Source organism: Lathyrus oleraceus, chromosome 4, assembly GCF_024323335.1.
Source record: "Lathyrus oleraceus cultivar Zhongwan6 chromosome 4, CAAS_Psat_ZW6_1.0, whole genome shotgun sequence".
Classification (NCBI taxonomy): domain Eukaryota; kingdom Viridiplantae; phylum Streptophyta; class Magnoliopsida; order Fabales; family Fabaceae; genus Lathyrus; species Lathyrus oleraceus.
In genome coordinates this window covers 251,821,539-251,836,570 of record NC_066582.1, presented here as the reverse complement: position 1 = coordinate 251,836,570, position 15,032 = coordinate 251,821,539, and the positions used below count along the sequence as shown (strand labels likewise).

Here is a 15,032-nt window from a genome sequence, read left to right as displayed (position 1 = left end):
TATAATACAAAAATATTTTTACAATTTATTGGTATATTGATATATAATAAACATTCCATTGTTAATGTTATGAATAAACATTCCATTTATCATTGAGATTTTGGACATAAGAAATAAAAATATATTTATTTAGTAATGGATGAAATTTTCCAATCTGTTACTAATTTGAGGTATAAAAGCGCAAATATTAACCTTCATAATAAATGATTATTTAACCAAAATACATAAACCATGTAAAAGAAATACCAGAACCTCATTTGTTTTAAAATATAGTAATGAATACTACCAAATATTGAAATTAATTGCAATTGATACAGTAAGGTTTAATGCAACAAAAGATATTGAAACAAAAGGTTCACAATTTTAGTTAAAATTATGAGAAATAAGTCTAGCAACAAAAATGATTTAACTTCGTACAATTCTTTGGTCCTTAAAAAACTGAGTTTATACAAAACCTGTCCGCAACCTTTTAGGAAGTGATGATTCATTACCCTGTAAAAAACAATTACATCCATATAAACAAATGTTAAAACATAATGTATATTTTATACAACTCATTCAATAAAATTCTAATAATAAACAACGACATTTGTTGATATAATATAACTAATGAAAAACTTACGTTCTATAAGTTTTCAAAAACTTCTTTGAACACGACGTTTGTTGTAGAATTCAATGGATGGTTATCCTTGTCATGGATTAATATCTTAAGCCCTTTTTTGCTTTTGACCCTTGATATTGCAACATATAGTTGACCATGACTAAATACACTTCTAGGCAAATACAGTCCAACATAATCCAATGACTGACCTTGAGATTTGTTAATTGTCATAGCATAACATATAGTTATGGGAAATTGCCTTCTAGTCATTTTGAATGGCCACGGAGATTGTGTTGGAGTCATATCCATTCTTGGAATATAGATAACCCCTCCAATATTCTTTCCAGATATAATCTTTGCCTCGATAACGTGGTTTGCCAATCTTGTAACTATAAGTCTTGTTCCATTGCAGAGACCTTCAGGTTGATCAATGTTTCGAAGCAACATAATAGGGGTCCCAATCTTCAATTTAATCTTGTGGTTAGGTAGACCGGAAGTTGTAAGTGTATTCAAAAATTCCGGGGTCAAAACATCAAAAGCTTCATTTCCTTCACCGTCAAAAGTGTCTACAGAATCTGAACTTAAATATTCCTTTTCTTCATCTTTGGGAAAATTTTTGAAATTTTATTATTATAAATATATGTTAGTACATATAAATATATGAATGTATCTATAAATATGTTTACAATGGATAACGCATACCTGGTATGAATCCCAAAACGTATTGATTTATGATGTCAACCGTTTCAATTGTTCCTGCCAATATAGCTCTTGATTGCAAAAATTCTGGATTCTTGTAATTGTTAAGAAAATTCGGATATGTTTCACTAACAATGGCTTCTAGTGGATCATCATAGTTAGAAATTAAGAAATCATTTGGAATAGGAATATCCGTGTAACCATCGTTAGGTTCTTCCAATTTCCCATCGCCAACTTTTAATATCCAATTAGAAAACAATTCTAATTCAGATGTACTTGAAGTATTGCCGGCTTGTTGGAGTCGCATGTTCTTTGTAAGCTTCAGCACAACACAATGATCCCAGATGTATGATGAATTTATTGTAGAATGTATTATATCTGAACGGCTGCCCCTTGGTACAACTGGTAATATTTGCCGAAAATCTCCACCAAATACAATTACTTTCCCTCCGAATAATTTGTCAGAACAATTGGAACGCCCCATTATGTCTTTAAGGGTTTTATCAAACGCTTCAAAACAAAATCTGTGTGCCATTGGAGCTTCATCCCAAATTATCAACTTTGCCATTTTTAGTAGCTCTGCACGATCACTACCTTTGTCGATATTACATGTAGAAGACTCCATTGTAGGTATTGGAATCTTGAACATTGAATGAGTCGTTCGACCTCCTGGAAGTAGTAGTGAAGCTATGCCCGATGAAGCAACAGTTAAACAAATTTGTTTCTTTGATCTTATGTAGGAAGCTAGAGTTCTCCACATGTAGGTTTTCCCTGTGCCACCGTATCCATACAAAAAAAATACGCCTCCTTGTTGATTGTTTACTGCTTCCATTATTCGCTTGAATACACCTCTTTGCTCATCTAATTTAAAAAAAAAATACATAGCAAACATGCAGTGAATAAATTAATTATACATTAAAAAAATTGTAAGATAAAATCATACTTTAAAAGTTAACTTTATAAAATTATGACAAAACTTACAAACATTTAACATATTTACCTGTAAGATTTAAGAACAAACTATTGTATTCTTGCAATTGTTCGGCTGGATTGTAACTCCGCTCTTCGTATATGAGCTTATTTCCCAACTGCTCAACCACATATCCACTTGGATAAGGCATTCCAGCAAATTCCTTTAGACTTCGGCTCTTCCTTTGAAGATTTCGTTCAATCTCAATTAATGTTAAATTCATTATCTCTTCATCCGACAACCTCAAACCTTTATACAATAGTAATTATAAGTGTAAACTATAAAAAAAATTTACTTTTAAGAATCAAACAAATAAATATAATAAAAATTCACAATATAGGAAAAATAATACCTCTATTGTTTGCAATTCGCTGTTGAGCATATAGTATTCCATCAGCTAAGAGATGACATGTTTTACTCCATACATGTCTTGGCCTGTTAATGTTGCCTGATAATAACATGTGAACAAATAGTAATCTCAAATATTGACCTGAACCCCAATGATTTGCCTCTTTAATAGCTGCAATGAATTCTCTATCATCGCCGATAAAACCCATAGCAAAACAGGCATCCCGGAAAGTATCATATTTTACGTTATTCACTGTTTTTATATCATTATAACTGCGGGGGCCTTTGACATGTGTGAGCATTAATCTAAGATAGTACAATTCGCCAGTTGTTGGAGGAACCCATATAAGCCTACCAATTGTGTAACCTTTTTGACGGGGTTTCCATTCTCTTTTTTTCTTAACATAAACAAATTTTGAAACAAATTTGCTGTAAGTTAAATTTTATGCTTCAGGATACTTGCAATTTGATTCGAACCATGATGTAAACATCGATTCAGTTACACTTGGTTTTTCCAGAACTGTATTGATACGATCAAAATCAGTGTAATATACCGAATTTTGACCTTCACAATGAAAGTACAGTCTCTCAACAGCTGGTTTTCTACCATGGATTGGAAAGGAGAATATCCTCCAAGATGCTTCACTCGGAGAAACGTACCTGCAAATAATATAATGAAAGGCAATGGATTTAAAATTAATAGAATGATTATTGTAGACAGAATATATAAATTTTATTATAACACATATAGTCAAAACAGTGTACATATAAAATTTTCTACACCATGCATGTAAAGAAAAATTGCACACTTTTAGTTGAAATAGATGAATTGCATGACATCATATTTCAAGTGATATATTAGAAACGTACCTACAATCAATATACTGTTTGATCTCATCAATATTCTGCGGCTGGTTGGAAGTTCCATCATCATTCGGTACAATGGCAGCGGTGATTCTGTCGTAACCTTTGTTGATGTACTTGAATAAGTACTTAATCGATGTACTTTGATTGCACCATTCCATGTTTATGTGAGCTTGGTACTTTGTCAACAACTTTGCATTGTATGGAACAACATTCCGGTTATCGACTTGAATTCCATTCTTAAGAACTGTATGTCCATTGTCCCTTCTTCTATATACCGGAAACCCATCTTGATCAACAATTGTTTCGGGCTGAAACTGTTTTGGAAAATATTTAGAACATTTTCCATCTTTCATGCACGGTGAAGATCGATTTGCAAATCCATACGGGCCATGAATCATGTGAGTTTTAATCATATTATACAACTCTTCATTGGTATCTTGGTCAGGTATTTCAGCTGAAATAATGCGATCAATATCACTTGGAGTTGGATATTTGTTAGATGGATGGAGGAAAATTAAGATGTGAGCATGTGGTAATCCTCTCTTTTGAAACTCAATTATATACATATCTATAAAAATAAATATATAAAATATATACAATAGTCAGCACACGAATGATAAATTTGAAAATAACAATACGATTAATTGAATATGGAATAAGTTACTCACATGCAAGAACTTTCCCCAATAGACTTTTCTTTGTGAGATCAGACAAAAGCTCATCAAATTTCATTTTAAAGACTCTTGAAATGATGTCAGGACGATCTGATGCTTTTAGATGAACATAACCAAGCAAACGCTGAATTTCAGGCCAGTTGGGGTTACATGTGAATGTAATGAAAAGATCTGGAAATCCGACATAGCTGCATATTACCATTCCGTCAAAGTATAGTTGATCCATATATCTACGACTACCAACGTATGAAGAAGGTAGCACAACCCTCTTACCTGTGTTTGACCCGTGCGTTTCTCCATTTGAATTATATTCATTCAAATTGTGATACTTGCCAACCCTCAGTTTTGACTGATTCTTTCGAAGCCACCTAAGTCTTTCTAATTCCATCATTGTAAAACCATCTACCAAAAATTGTTGATAAAGTCTCCTTGATCGCAAAAATGTTTGTGCTTCATTAGATCTTGATTGAATTCTAAAGGCCAACCACTCTCTTATTGTAAGTCGATTTCGCTTTGTTGCTTCTTCCCAAGGAATATCTTTATTGTTCTGTTCTGACTGTGTTATGTCTGTGAAGTGGCGAACATTTGTCCCTTTATCACGGTGCCTCACATTAGGTCTATATCCATCCTCACCATATGGAAATAATAATGGGTACTGATATCCTAAATAACTGGTATGATACTCATCTATCCTTTGAAGTTCGCCACATTGTTTTTGCACTATAATGTCTCTTTTTTCTGCAGTGTCGACATCTCCAACAATTAAAGCAGCTACTTCGGATACAGTTGGTTGATTATATATCCTTCCATCATTTCTTCGTTCAGATATTAAACGAAGTTTTAAATCAGAAACACCTTCTTCACAAAGTTTGTCCCTTGCCATGCGAAATGATTGTGCATGAACATTATGTTCATATAACATTTCAGATAGTTTTCTCACAATATTAACATCAACTCCACTTTTTGACCTATAATGAAAAGAGTTGAAACAGTTTATTGCAAGTTTCTTAAATAAATAAATTTAAAGTTTGGAAAATAATAGATATCTAACCTGAATCCATGCATTCTGTTTTTAATTTCATTCTCAGTGTCATAAACATATAGTTGTGCAAATCGTGGATTTTGACCTGGCATCGGTAACATGCTTCCTATTCGGTGACATGATTGACCTTGGATATGAAAATTGGGAGGGCATCTATCGTTGTTAAATCGATTGTCCACTTTCGCACCGGGAGATGTAAATGCAAACATAATGTTGTACATTCGAATTTGTTGTTGGAATTTTTTTGATTCACATGATTCGTTGTCAAACAACAGATGTTGTAGAACTTTAGGAGCGGGTTTTAACAAAGGTAACTGAACTTTTCCTGATCCACAACACATGGAAAATTTAGGATTGGACGCATGACGACATTTGTTTTTCCTTTCCGAATACCACATATTTGCACCACAATATTGACATTCAATGACAGGATCCCCTATATCATAATACCCTCCTGATCATCAATAGTATTTAATTCATATGTTAAATGAGTTGTATTTCATAATAATAAAATATTATTTATAGTAAATCATTTTAAAATACCTGATGTAATTTCAAAAGTTTCCATAGCATTTGTTCCATTAGACATTTCATCTTCATCAAAACTTGAATTTGTTGCTGAACTGTAACCTTTTGACATAACATTTATTGTGTTAAGAATATTGTAATATTCTATGACATATCATAAACAAATTAACTCAAATGAAAAATAATTAAGAATATACCGTCAGATTCATCATTCATATTATCGTATCCATTATCAGATGCAAAAAGCTTATTGAGTTGCAATTCTGGTATTGGATCTTGGTTTGATGTTGTTGCAGCAAATGTATTGTCAAACCTCTTAGATAAGTTAACTCCTAATTTGGTAATGTTTCTGCTTGATATCCTTTTTGATCTGATATTATTATTGGTACTTGGCTTAGTCTTTAAGGACGAATGAAGTTGACGACTTACTTCAACGTTGGCTATACCACGACCGTCATTTAGTATGTTTGGTGGAAGTTCTGATAGTGGTATCCTCAAAGTTGTTGAGTCATTGCCGCGTCTTTTATCAAATGTACCGTTTTCTTTTAGAGCAGTTTTCAACCTCTTAGATTTCTTGTCATCAATAACACTCTTTCTATAAATTCTGGCTTTTGCAGCATTCTTCCTCCTCAAAATAGTTTTAAAATGTAATTTTTCATCTACCATTTTGAAGATTTTCTATTATAGTACTCACTCAGGCTCTATAATTCAAAATGATCATACTTGATCATACATCTGAAAAAATTACACATATATAACAGATATTATATATCTTCATCATTATAAATAAAACAAAAGATATATAATTTTATAGTGAATAAAAATATCAAATGTTCACCTGATAAAAAACATAACTTACATTGTCATGGCTTTATTTGAATAAAGTTTTCTTACAGCTTTTGCTCATTCAACATGATAAGTTCATTTCTTGAATTTGGAACAATACTTGAAATGCTAATATATAATATATAAGGTACATGTTAAGAATGGATCATTTGCATTATATATATATATATATATATATATATATATATATATATATATATATATATATATATATATATATATATATATATATATATATATATATATATATATATATATATATATTTGGTACGAAAATTCGTCTGTTCCCTCCAAAATAATTGGCAATTACGTAACATGTGGATATGTGTAATATAGGGAAATGAAAAGTTTTTCATCAGCCTATGTATTAATATAGCCGTAAAACCTAAAGGGATTTCATTAGAGCATGTTTATCTATAGTTTTCCCAAGTTCCTACACATTTACCGATGTTGTTGTGTCAGAAGCATTTGGATATTTGAGATTTTCCAACGTTCTCTCATTTGCAATGTCCATAAAGAAACACACGCTCCTACAATTTAAGTGGTTCATATTTATTATTAAAAAAATTCAATTTGTCATTTAAAGAAAATCAAACAACGATAATATTTGGCAAAAAAAATACAATAATAATTAATTTGATTTCAGGATATTGATTTCATTTTGGAATGATAAGATTGCAACAACAATAAAATAACGGTAATATTTATTATTAAAAAAATTCATTTTGTCATTTAAAGAAAATCAAGCAACGATAATATTTGGCAAAAAAACTACAATAATAATTAATTTGATTTCAGGATATTGATTTCGTTTTGGAATGATAAGATTGCAACAACAATAAAATAACGGTAATATTTTTTAGTAGTATAAATAGGTAAGAAAAAATATTGTCAATGTAAGAAAAAAACAGTATTAAGAAAAAATATTGTCAATGTACAGAATGAATTTATAAAAATTGCAATTACATAATGATTTTTTTTTAAAAAAAATATATGAATCCAAACAGAATATTGTACCTGGAATTAATTTAAAATTGTATTTTAGTAATCTTATAGGGGAATGAAATAAATTTGTTAGATTTCAAAAAAATTAATATTATATTATTCAAATTTGGTTTCTATCTTTATTGAAAAGTATGATAGATATAGGTTTGATGTGATGTTAAAGTAGAGCATTAATGATGGTTACTTTTGGGAAAGTTTGCTTCAAATATAAGCAAAAAATATTGAAGTGAAAGGTGTGGATATACTGATTTTTTAGGGTTGAAACACGTGTATTGGAAGTTGCATATTTGTATCCATTACATTTAAAATGGTATAATATTGTCAGTGGTTTTGGAATAGTGGTTTTGGAATATTTTGAGTTATTAAGTGGGTAAATGGGATTAATAATGATGATAATAAATATTAATAAATAACAATATTAATAATAATAATAATATCAATTTATTCAATTAAATAAAACTCTAATTTTCATCAAACCGTTTCATATTACTTCTCCCTCTTTTCATATTCTCGGTTTGACATCTCAGAAAGACTACTTAAAAAATCAGTATATTTATTATTAAAAAAATTTATTTTGTCATTTAAAGAAAATCAAGTAACGATAATATTTGACAAAAAAACTACAATAATAATTAATTTGATTTCAGAATATTGATTTCATTTTGGAATGATAAGATTGCAACAACAATAAAATAACGTTAATATTTATTATTAAAAAAAATTCATTTTGTCATTTAAAGAAAATCAAGCAACGATAATATTTGGCAAAAAACTACAATAATAACTAATTTGATTTCAGGATATTGATTTCATTTTGGAATGATAAGATTGCAACAACAATAAAATAACGGTAATATTTTTTAGTAGTATAAATAGGTAATTTATTTTATCACATTTTTCACTCACATCTAGTCTAAATTTGACCAATTTATTTTATTTTATTTTAATTTTTTTGTGTACACCTCAATCAACATAACACATGCTCCAATTTTATGCAAAATGATGGAAGTCCTCTTTGTATCCCAAATCAACAAAACACCTCATATTTTGGAAATCCACCTCTTATTCCAAATCCACACCATAATTCAAGATTTCAAAATTCTCTTTTTATCCCAAATCCATAAAATAATTCACCCATTGGAAATTACTCATATCATACATCACCTTACCCAATGAAAAACTCTCTTTTAATGTATTTTGATATATTTGAATCAATTTTTTAATTATATTTTATATAATATATAGTTGAATCAATTTTTATGTTGTCGAGGCAAATTTATTAAATTGTAAAATGGTAGAGTTAGTTAGAGTATTAAATAGAGTTTAGTTAGAGTATTAAATAGAGTTTAGTACGAAATTACTTATAGGAACATGAAATTAGATGTATTATGGATTGTAATTAGGGTAATTAAGTAATTATGGTGGTAATTAACTTTTATATATTAAAAGTAGACTTTGTCATTTTCTTTGAATCTAAGCAAACCTCCGAAATAACCATGAATCTCAAATAAAGAGATGATCCCCACCACAAGTAATACGGGAAATAAACCCGAATAATTACCAAATAATATTCATCTCGAAAATCCACTTAAACCAATTAAATCTATTATCATCGAACATTTGACATAAATTTGTTACCATATGCAAATGTCGATGAATGCATGATCAAATAGAAACAAAGTATGCAAATGAACAAAATCATAAGCTAGGAGAATTGAATAATAAAAAAAGTAGGGCAAATTTTGGGGTATGACAGAATGAAATACTTCTTACCCAAAAAAAATGAAAATTAAGTTAAAGAAAGAAGAATTTTAAAAAGTGAGAATTAAAATGATAAACTATATTTTAAAAATAAAGTAATAAGTTATGAGATTTATTAGTGTAAGATATAATTCATATTCATTTAAATTGAATTTGAAGTTAATTTGAATTTTATTTAATTCTGAATGTGTGTATAAGTAGAAGTTGAGTTTTCAGCTTATTAGAGATCTTTCATTGTAAAAGAATTTCAATTCAGTAAAGGTTAGTTATAACTTTGATCTCTTCCATCTTGATTATCTCCGCCTACTTCCTCTTGTGCATCAACAATTGGTATCTAGAGCTCCGGTTCAGATCCACGAGAAACACCAAGGGAAACACGAGTGAACGTGAGACGTGTGTGATTGATTCTGTTTCTTGAATTAGCGTTGAATTTACAATCGAAATCGTAACAAAATCATATTTTCTGATTCTGCGAGATTGGGAAACACAAGTGTTTGGTGAGATATGAGTGAGTTCTTACACAAAATCGAAGATGAACGGTGGAAACGGTAGCTTGAACACGAAGTTTCCATTCTTTGATGGAAAGAATTAGAATCGAGGGATTATTCAAATGTGTGTGTCGTTTGGCGCTCAATATGTTCTTTATCTTGTCAATGACGGTTATGCAGTTGTTGCAACAGATGCAACTGAAGCACAAAGGAACACATATAGAGAGTTGATGATGAAGGATCAAAAAGCTCGGTTATACATTCATGAGTGTGTGGGTGTGAATGTGTTTGAGAAGATCACTTATTCGACAATGATGAAGGCTACGTGGGACATACTGGTACGTTACTACGGTGGTGATACATCAGTGAATAAGGTGAAGCTTCAGTCTCTACGTAAGCAGTATGAGAATCTCAAGATAAAGAACAATGAGAAGATACCATATTACATCTTTAGAGTGATTCTGATCATAAATGAGATGAAATCTTGTGGAGAGACCCTCTCTGAATAAGTAATCATTGAAAAGGTACTGAGATCTTTTACTCCTTAGTTTGATTACATTGTTGTAGCAATTGAACATTCTAAGGATCTGAGCACCATGAGGATTGAAAAGCTACAAAGAAATCTAGTGGCACAAGAGTTGCGTCTGATTGAGAGAACCTCTGAAAGAGAGGTATAGCAGGCTTTGAAGGCGTCTTATGGTAAGAAGAATCAGAAGCAGTCTTGGTCAGAGGCCAAGAAGAGACATGGTGGTGGTTATCAGAAGTCAGAAGTCTCCAACTCTGACGAGAAGAAACATCAGAAGAAAAAGGAGAAGTTTGACAAGAAGAAGGTTCAATGTCATTGTTGTAAGAAGTTTGGTCACTTTGTTGTTGACTGTTGGTCAAACAAGGAAAGGAAATTAGAAGAAGCAGACATAACCAGAGGAGAATCTGATGATGAATATGTGTTATTGATGGCTTATGAATCTGATGGTGAATATTTGGTAGACTGATGGTATATGTGTCATACCCCAATTTTGTCCGGGCATATTTAAATTTTCATACAATTGATTTCATTTTTATTTGTATCATATGCATAAGCATGACATACATTCCATCATGAATAAATACCTAGAATATCAGTCAGAGTAAATTTATTAAGAATACAGACAAATTGGTTAAATCGTTTCTCAAGAACATGCAAAATCAGCGGGTAAAAAGTTTCAAATGTAAAATTGCAGACACCAGTATTATTAATCTACGATGCACGTAGTTTAATCTGTGTGCTCGTTGTATTTTTCAGCGGCTGTTTCGATTGCATTTCGACCCGCTTGAGCCTTTTAACAGGAGAAGATTTATTTCAAAATTAAAAGAAACGCTGTATTTTTTTTCAATAAGTATATTTCGTGCTGATCATTTTAATGTGACTGATTTAATTTTTCGAGCAAACTTTTGCCCGACTTTTATTCATATTCAGTCGTTTTATTTTTATTCTTTCGACAAAACCTTCAGAAAATTTAAATAGAAATTCCCATATCTTCATTTTATTTTTGTCGCACTCACTTTAGAAATTGTGAATTCTATTTGATTTAATTGATTTAAATAATTTTTAAACCAATTAAATCATTTAGAAAAGGTAATTTTGACATCTTTAAAATTAGTTGGCATTTGCGTTTCTTTGATTTAATCTCGACCTTTAAATCGAGATTAATCAAGGGTCTATAAAAAGCTATTCATGCATGCTTATGTCTACCAATTATAAAAATCAAATAATGTTAATATTAGCATTAAAAAAATTTGAATTAAAAATAAAGTTGTATACTTGTGAAAGATACACGTTTGAAAGCTTGCATTTGAAAGGATCTTATCCATACTCTCAATACGACATGTGGCATCATGTCATTGGAAGATAGGGGATAAGGACAAAAATGAGATTTTATTAATAAGGGAAAATGGTGACAGCTGGAAGGAGCAAGGCCCTCTTGAAAATGAAAAAAAGAAAAAACGGAAAGGGAGTGGCTTTGGATTCCCAACGGAAAAAGGCCACCTCACACACCTCCTCACTCTCTCATTACACTCACACCCAATCATTACTAAAAGAAGACAATTCCTCACAATCACAGAGAAAAAAACCACTCTCTCATCGCTCTCTCTCAGACTCGCTCTCCCTCACAACACAATTCCTCACAAATCTCTCTTCACTCTCTCATCAAAACCCACTCGCCGCCGCCTCACAAACGTTCCTCCGTCTCCACCATCTTCGACTTCACCAACACCCACCACCGATCTAATCTACCACCAACCTTCCAATATCGCCGTCCTTCTCCAGCATCACCTACCACCCATCTTCAAAACGCACAACCTTCATCCAACACCGCTAACCACTAAACCTCCATAAACTTAAAGCTTTATCGATCTGTACACCTAATAACAAGTGAATCCATTCTTCAATTCAAACTTCGCTTCGATGAAATCGAAATTGAGAAGTTCGTCGGATTATTGACTATTTCCGTGCAGGTCGCGAGCTTGAGAAATTCCTCCACGAGGTTCATAGGCTACTGAAGTGTTTGTCGCGAAGACGAAGGATGAAGCACCAAAAAGGTTCAACAACCACATGACGTTCCCGTCTTCATTGCGATAATCCCATTGATAGCAAAACGGAAGCACCGCGAAACGCGTCAGTAACCTGTAGCAGTGAAAATCTACATTTTTCGGTAACACTATCTCCAGACTTGTTTATTGTGATGAGTGCACTGTTATGGCATATTCTTGACTTAAATTCGTTGCGTTTTTTTGTCGAATTCCTGCTTATGTATTATTGAAACACTGCTGTTGTAATCTGGTATTTGGATTGGGTGTAGACATCACATTGTGGAAGCATTTTGGTTTAAAATTCTGTTGCACAAAGTAGAATGTGTAGTTAACTTTGTGTGTCGGTTTCGGTTACGCCGTATTGGTGCTGCACTTTTGATTTCCTATACACAGGTATACCAAACAAGTATAGCATCAAACCTGTCATGAACATTAACAATACAACGGCATTGCAACAACTATTTTCTTGTCATAATTATATTATGTTGATGGTTGTTTTAGTGTATGAGTTTGTATGATTTTGTTCAGATCCGACGATGTTGTTGATTGTTTCCTTCTCTGTTACATTGCAATTTTTATTTGGCATGTGAACCTTGTGGTGTTCTGCATTTGGGAATATTTGTGTGTGACTACTGTTAGTCTTTGATCATACTTTATTTGGTTTTGGACTGTGATGTACATTGCAATTTAAATCATGCATATTATATTGTTTCTACCCTAAACCGAACGCATCACACGAGGTTTTCTTGTCTATCATAGAAAATGTTACAGGTTACATATTACTTTGTAAGTTACAGTGTAGTAATGGCTTGAAATGCATGGTAATTTTGAAACATATGTAATTCCTATGGCTAAAAGTGATCACTAGAAACCACAAATACTTCTGTTAGTTTTTCAATTACTAATTGTTTATGTACATTATCTTTTGATGAGATTTGGAATATGTTGAGAGCAATATTGTAAATAAATTGGGTGCTACTATCGTATTTCATTACATTTTGAATTGGATTAAACCCTTGGGTTCAACGATTTCATGTTGCTACACCACCCAAATTTCAATATATCAAATGTATATTTTCACCGAGTTTCAATCTTTACATACGACATTCTAATTTCATGGTCGTCATGTACAAACCGGTTTGAACACATCGATTCAGTTTTTGTAAATCAACATTGTCACTTATTTTCATTTGTTTCTTAAAAAATTAATTAATTGGACTTTTGTTTGATTAATTCATTTCAATTAATTAATCTTAATTAACTTAATTATTTGAGATAATTAAATAATTTTGATAATTAATCTTAATTAATTCAATTAATCAACTTAACTAAATTTTGATGAGTTAATAATTAAAGGATTTTCTTTTCCACCATGTTTTCATAATAAACAAATTCAATTTCAATTCTTCATCGATTCAAACCAATTTCAAAAAGCACCAACCACAATTCTCGATCCAAATATCGAGCCCATTTTCAAAAACACCTTTGTAAGTCGATCGCTTTTTTGCATCGCCATCAACCTCACATAGCTTACTCTTGGGTTTTCTTACAATGAGACCTATTTGGTTATTGATTAATCGAGTAGATGAATAATACACTAAATAAAATTCATTTCATTCATAAACACGAATTCAAACCATTTTTCCAAACCATTTAACTTCAAAAGAATTTTCTCTTTCAAACATAAATTTTTGGGATGAAAAAGATATAGGGAGCGTACGCTTCACTATTTCTCAAGCACTTGAATAATTGGCGTACGCTACATTGCTCGAGTTCTTGTCACCCGATTAAACCTTAATCATACATTATTTAAACCATTTCCTTTAAATCAACTACAAATTCCACATCCTTTTAATTCCAAATTTCAGATAATATAAGGATGGGAGGCGTTCGCCTCACTATCTTTCGATCATTCGAATAATTGGCGTACGCCACATTGCTCGAATTTTCGTCATCAAATTAAAACCACAATCGAATAAATTCAAATCATCTTTTATAACAAATACAACATTTAAAAACATTTCTTCTTAAATTAAACTTCGGATGATGAAAGATGGGAGGCGTTCGCCTCACCATCTCTCGATTGTTTGAATAATTGGCGTACGTCATATTGCACGAGTCATCGACTTCCGATTAATACATCTTAAATAAACTTGGATAAAGGAATAAGTGGCGTACGCCTCATTATTCTTTGAATAAGCAAGTAGGAGGCGTACACCTCACTACCGTGCATATTCAACATCCCCAAACAAACTTTCAAAATAATCGAACGAAAAAGGAGTAGAAGGCGTTCGCCTTATTATTCCTCGAAAGAATTGGACGATTGGTGTGCACAATATTGCTCAATCTTTCGTCGTTCTTCAAAACACCTTAACAAATCAAATTAATGTCTCGCCCCCGTGCGACCAACAACTTAAAATTTCTTTTCAAAAGAACACTGTTAATCCTTTCTAATGCGCACAACAAACCAATGCTTAAGCCTCCGCCGAGAGTAGACAAGCCAGCGTTTAGCCTTTAGAACGCGATCTACACAGTCGTTCATTAAAAGACACCAACAAAAATCGTAGTTGCCCGAACTATGAATGCTCTGATTTCCTTATTGCACCATAAGGATACGTAGGCAGAAGATTGT

The 15,032-nt window shown here is 31.7% G+C and overlaps 1 pseudogene; it reads right to left on the bottom strand.

The window, feature by feature from the left end:
* Positions 1-625: 625 nt before the first annotated feature.
* Positions 626-6,395, bottom strand: LOC127136925 (uncharacterized; annotated as a pseudogene).
* Positions 6,396-15,032: the final 8,637 nt, after the last annotated feature.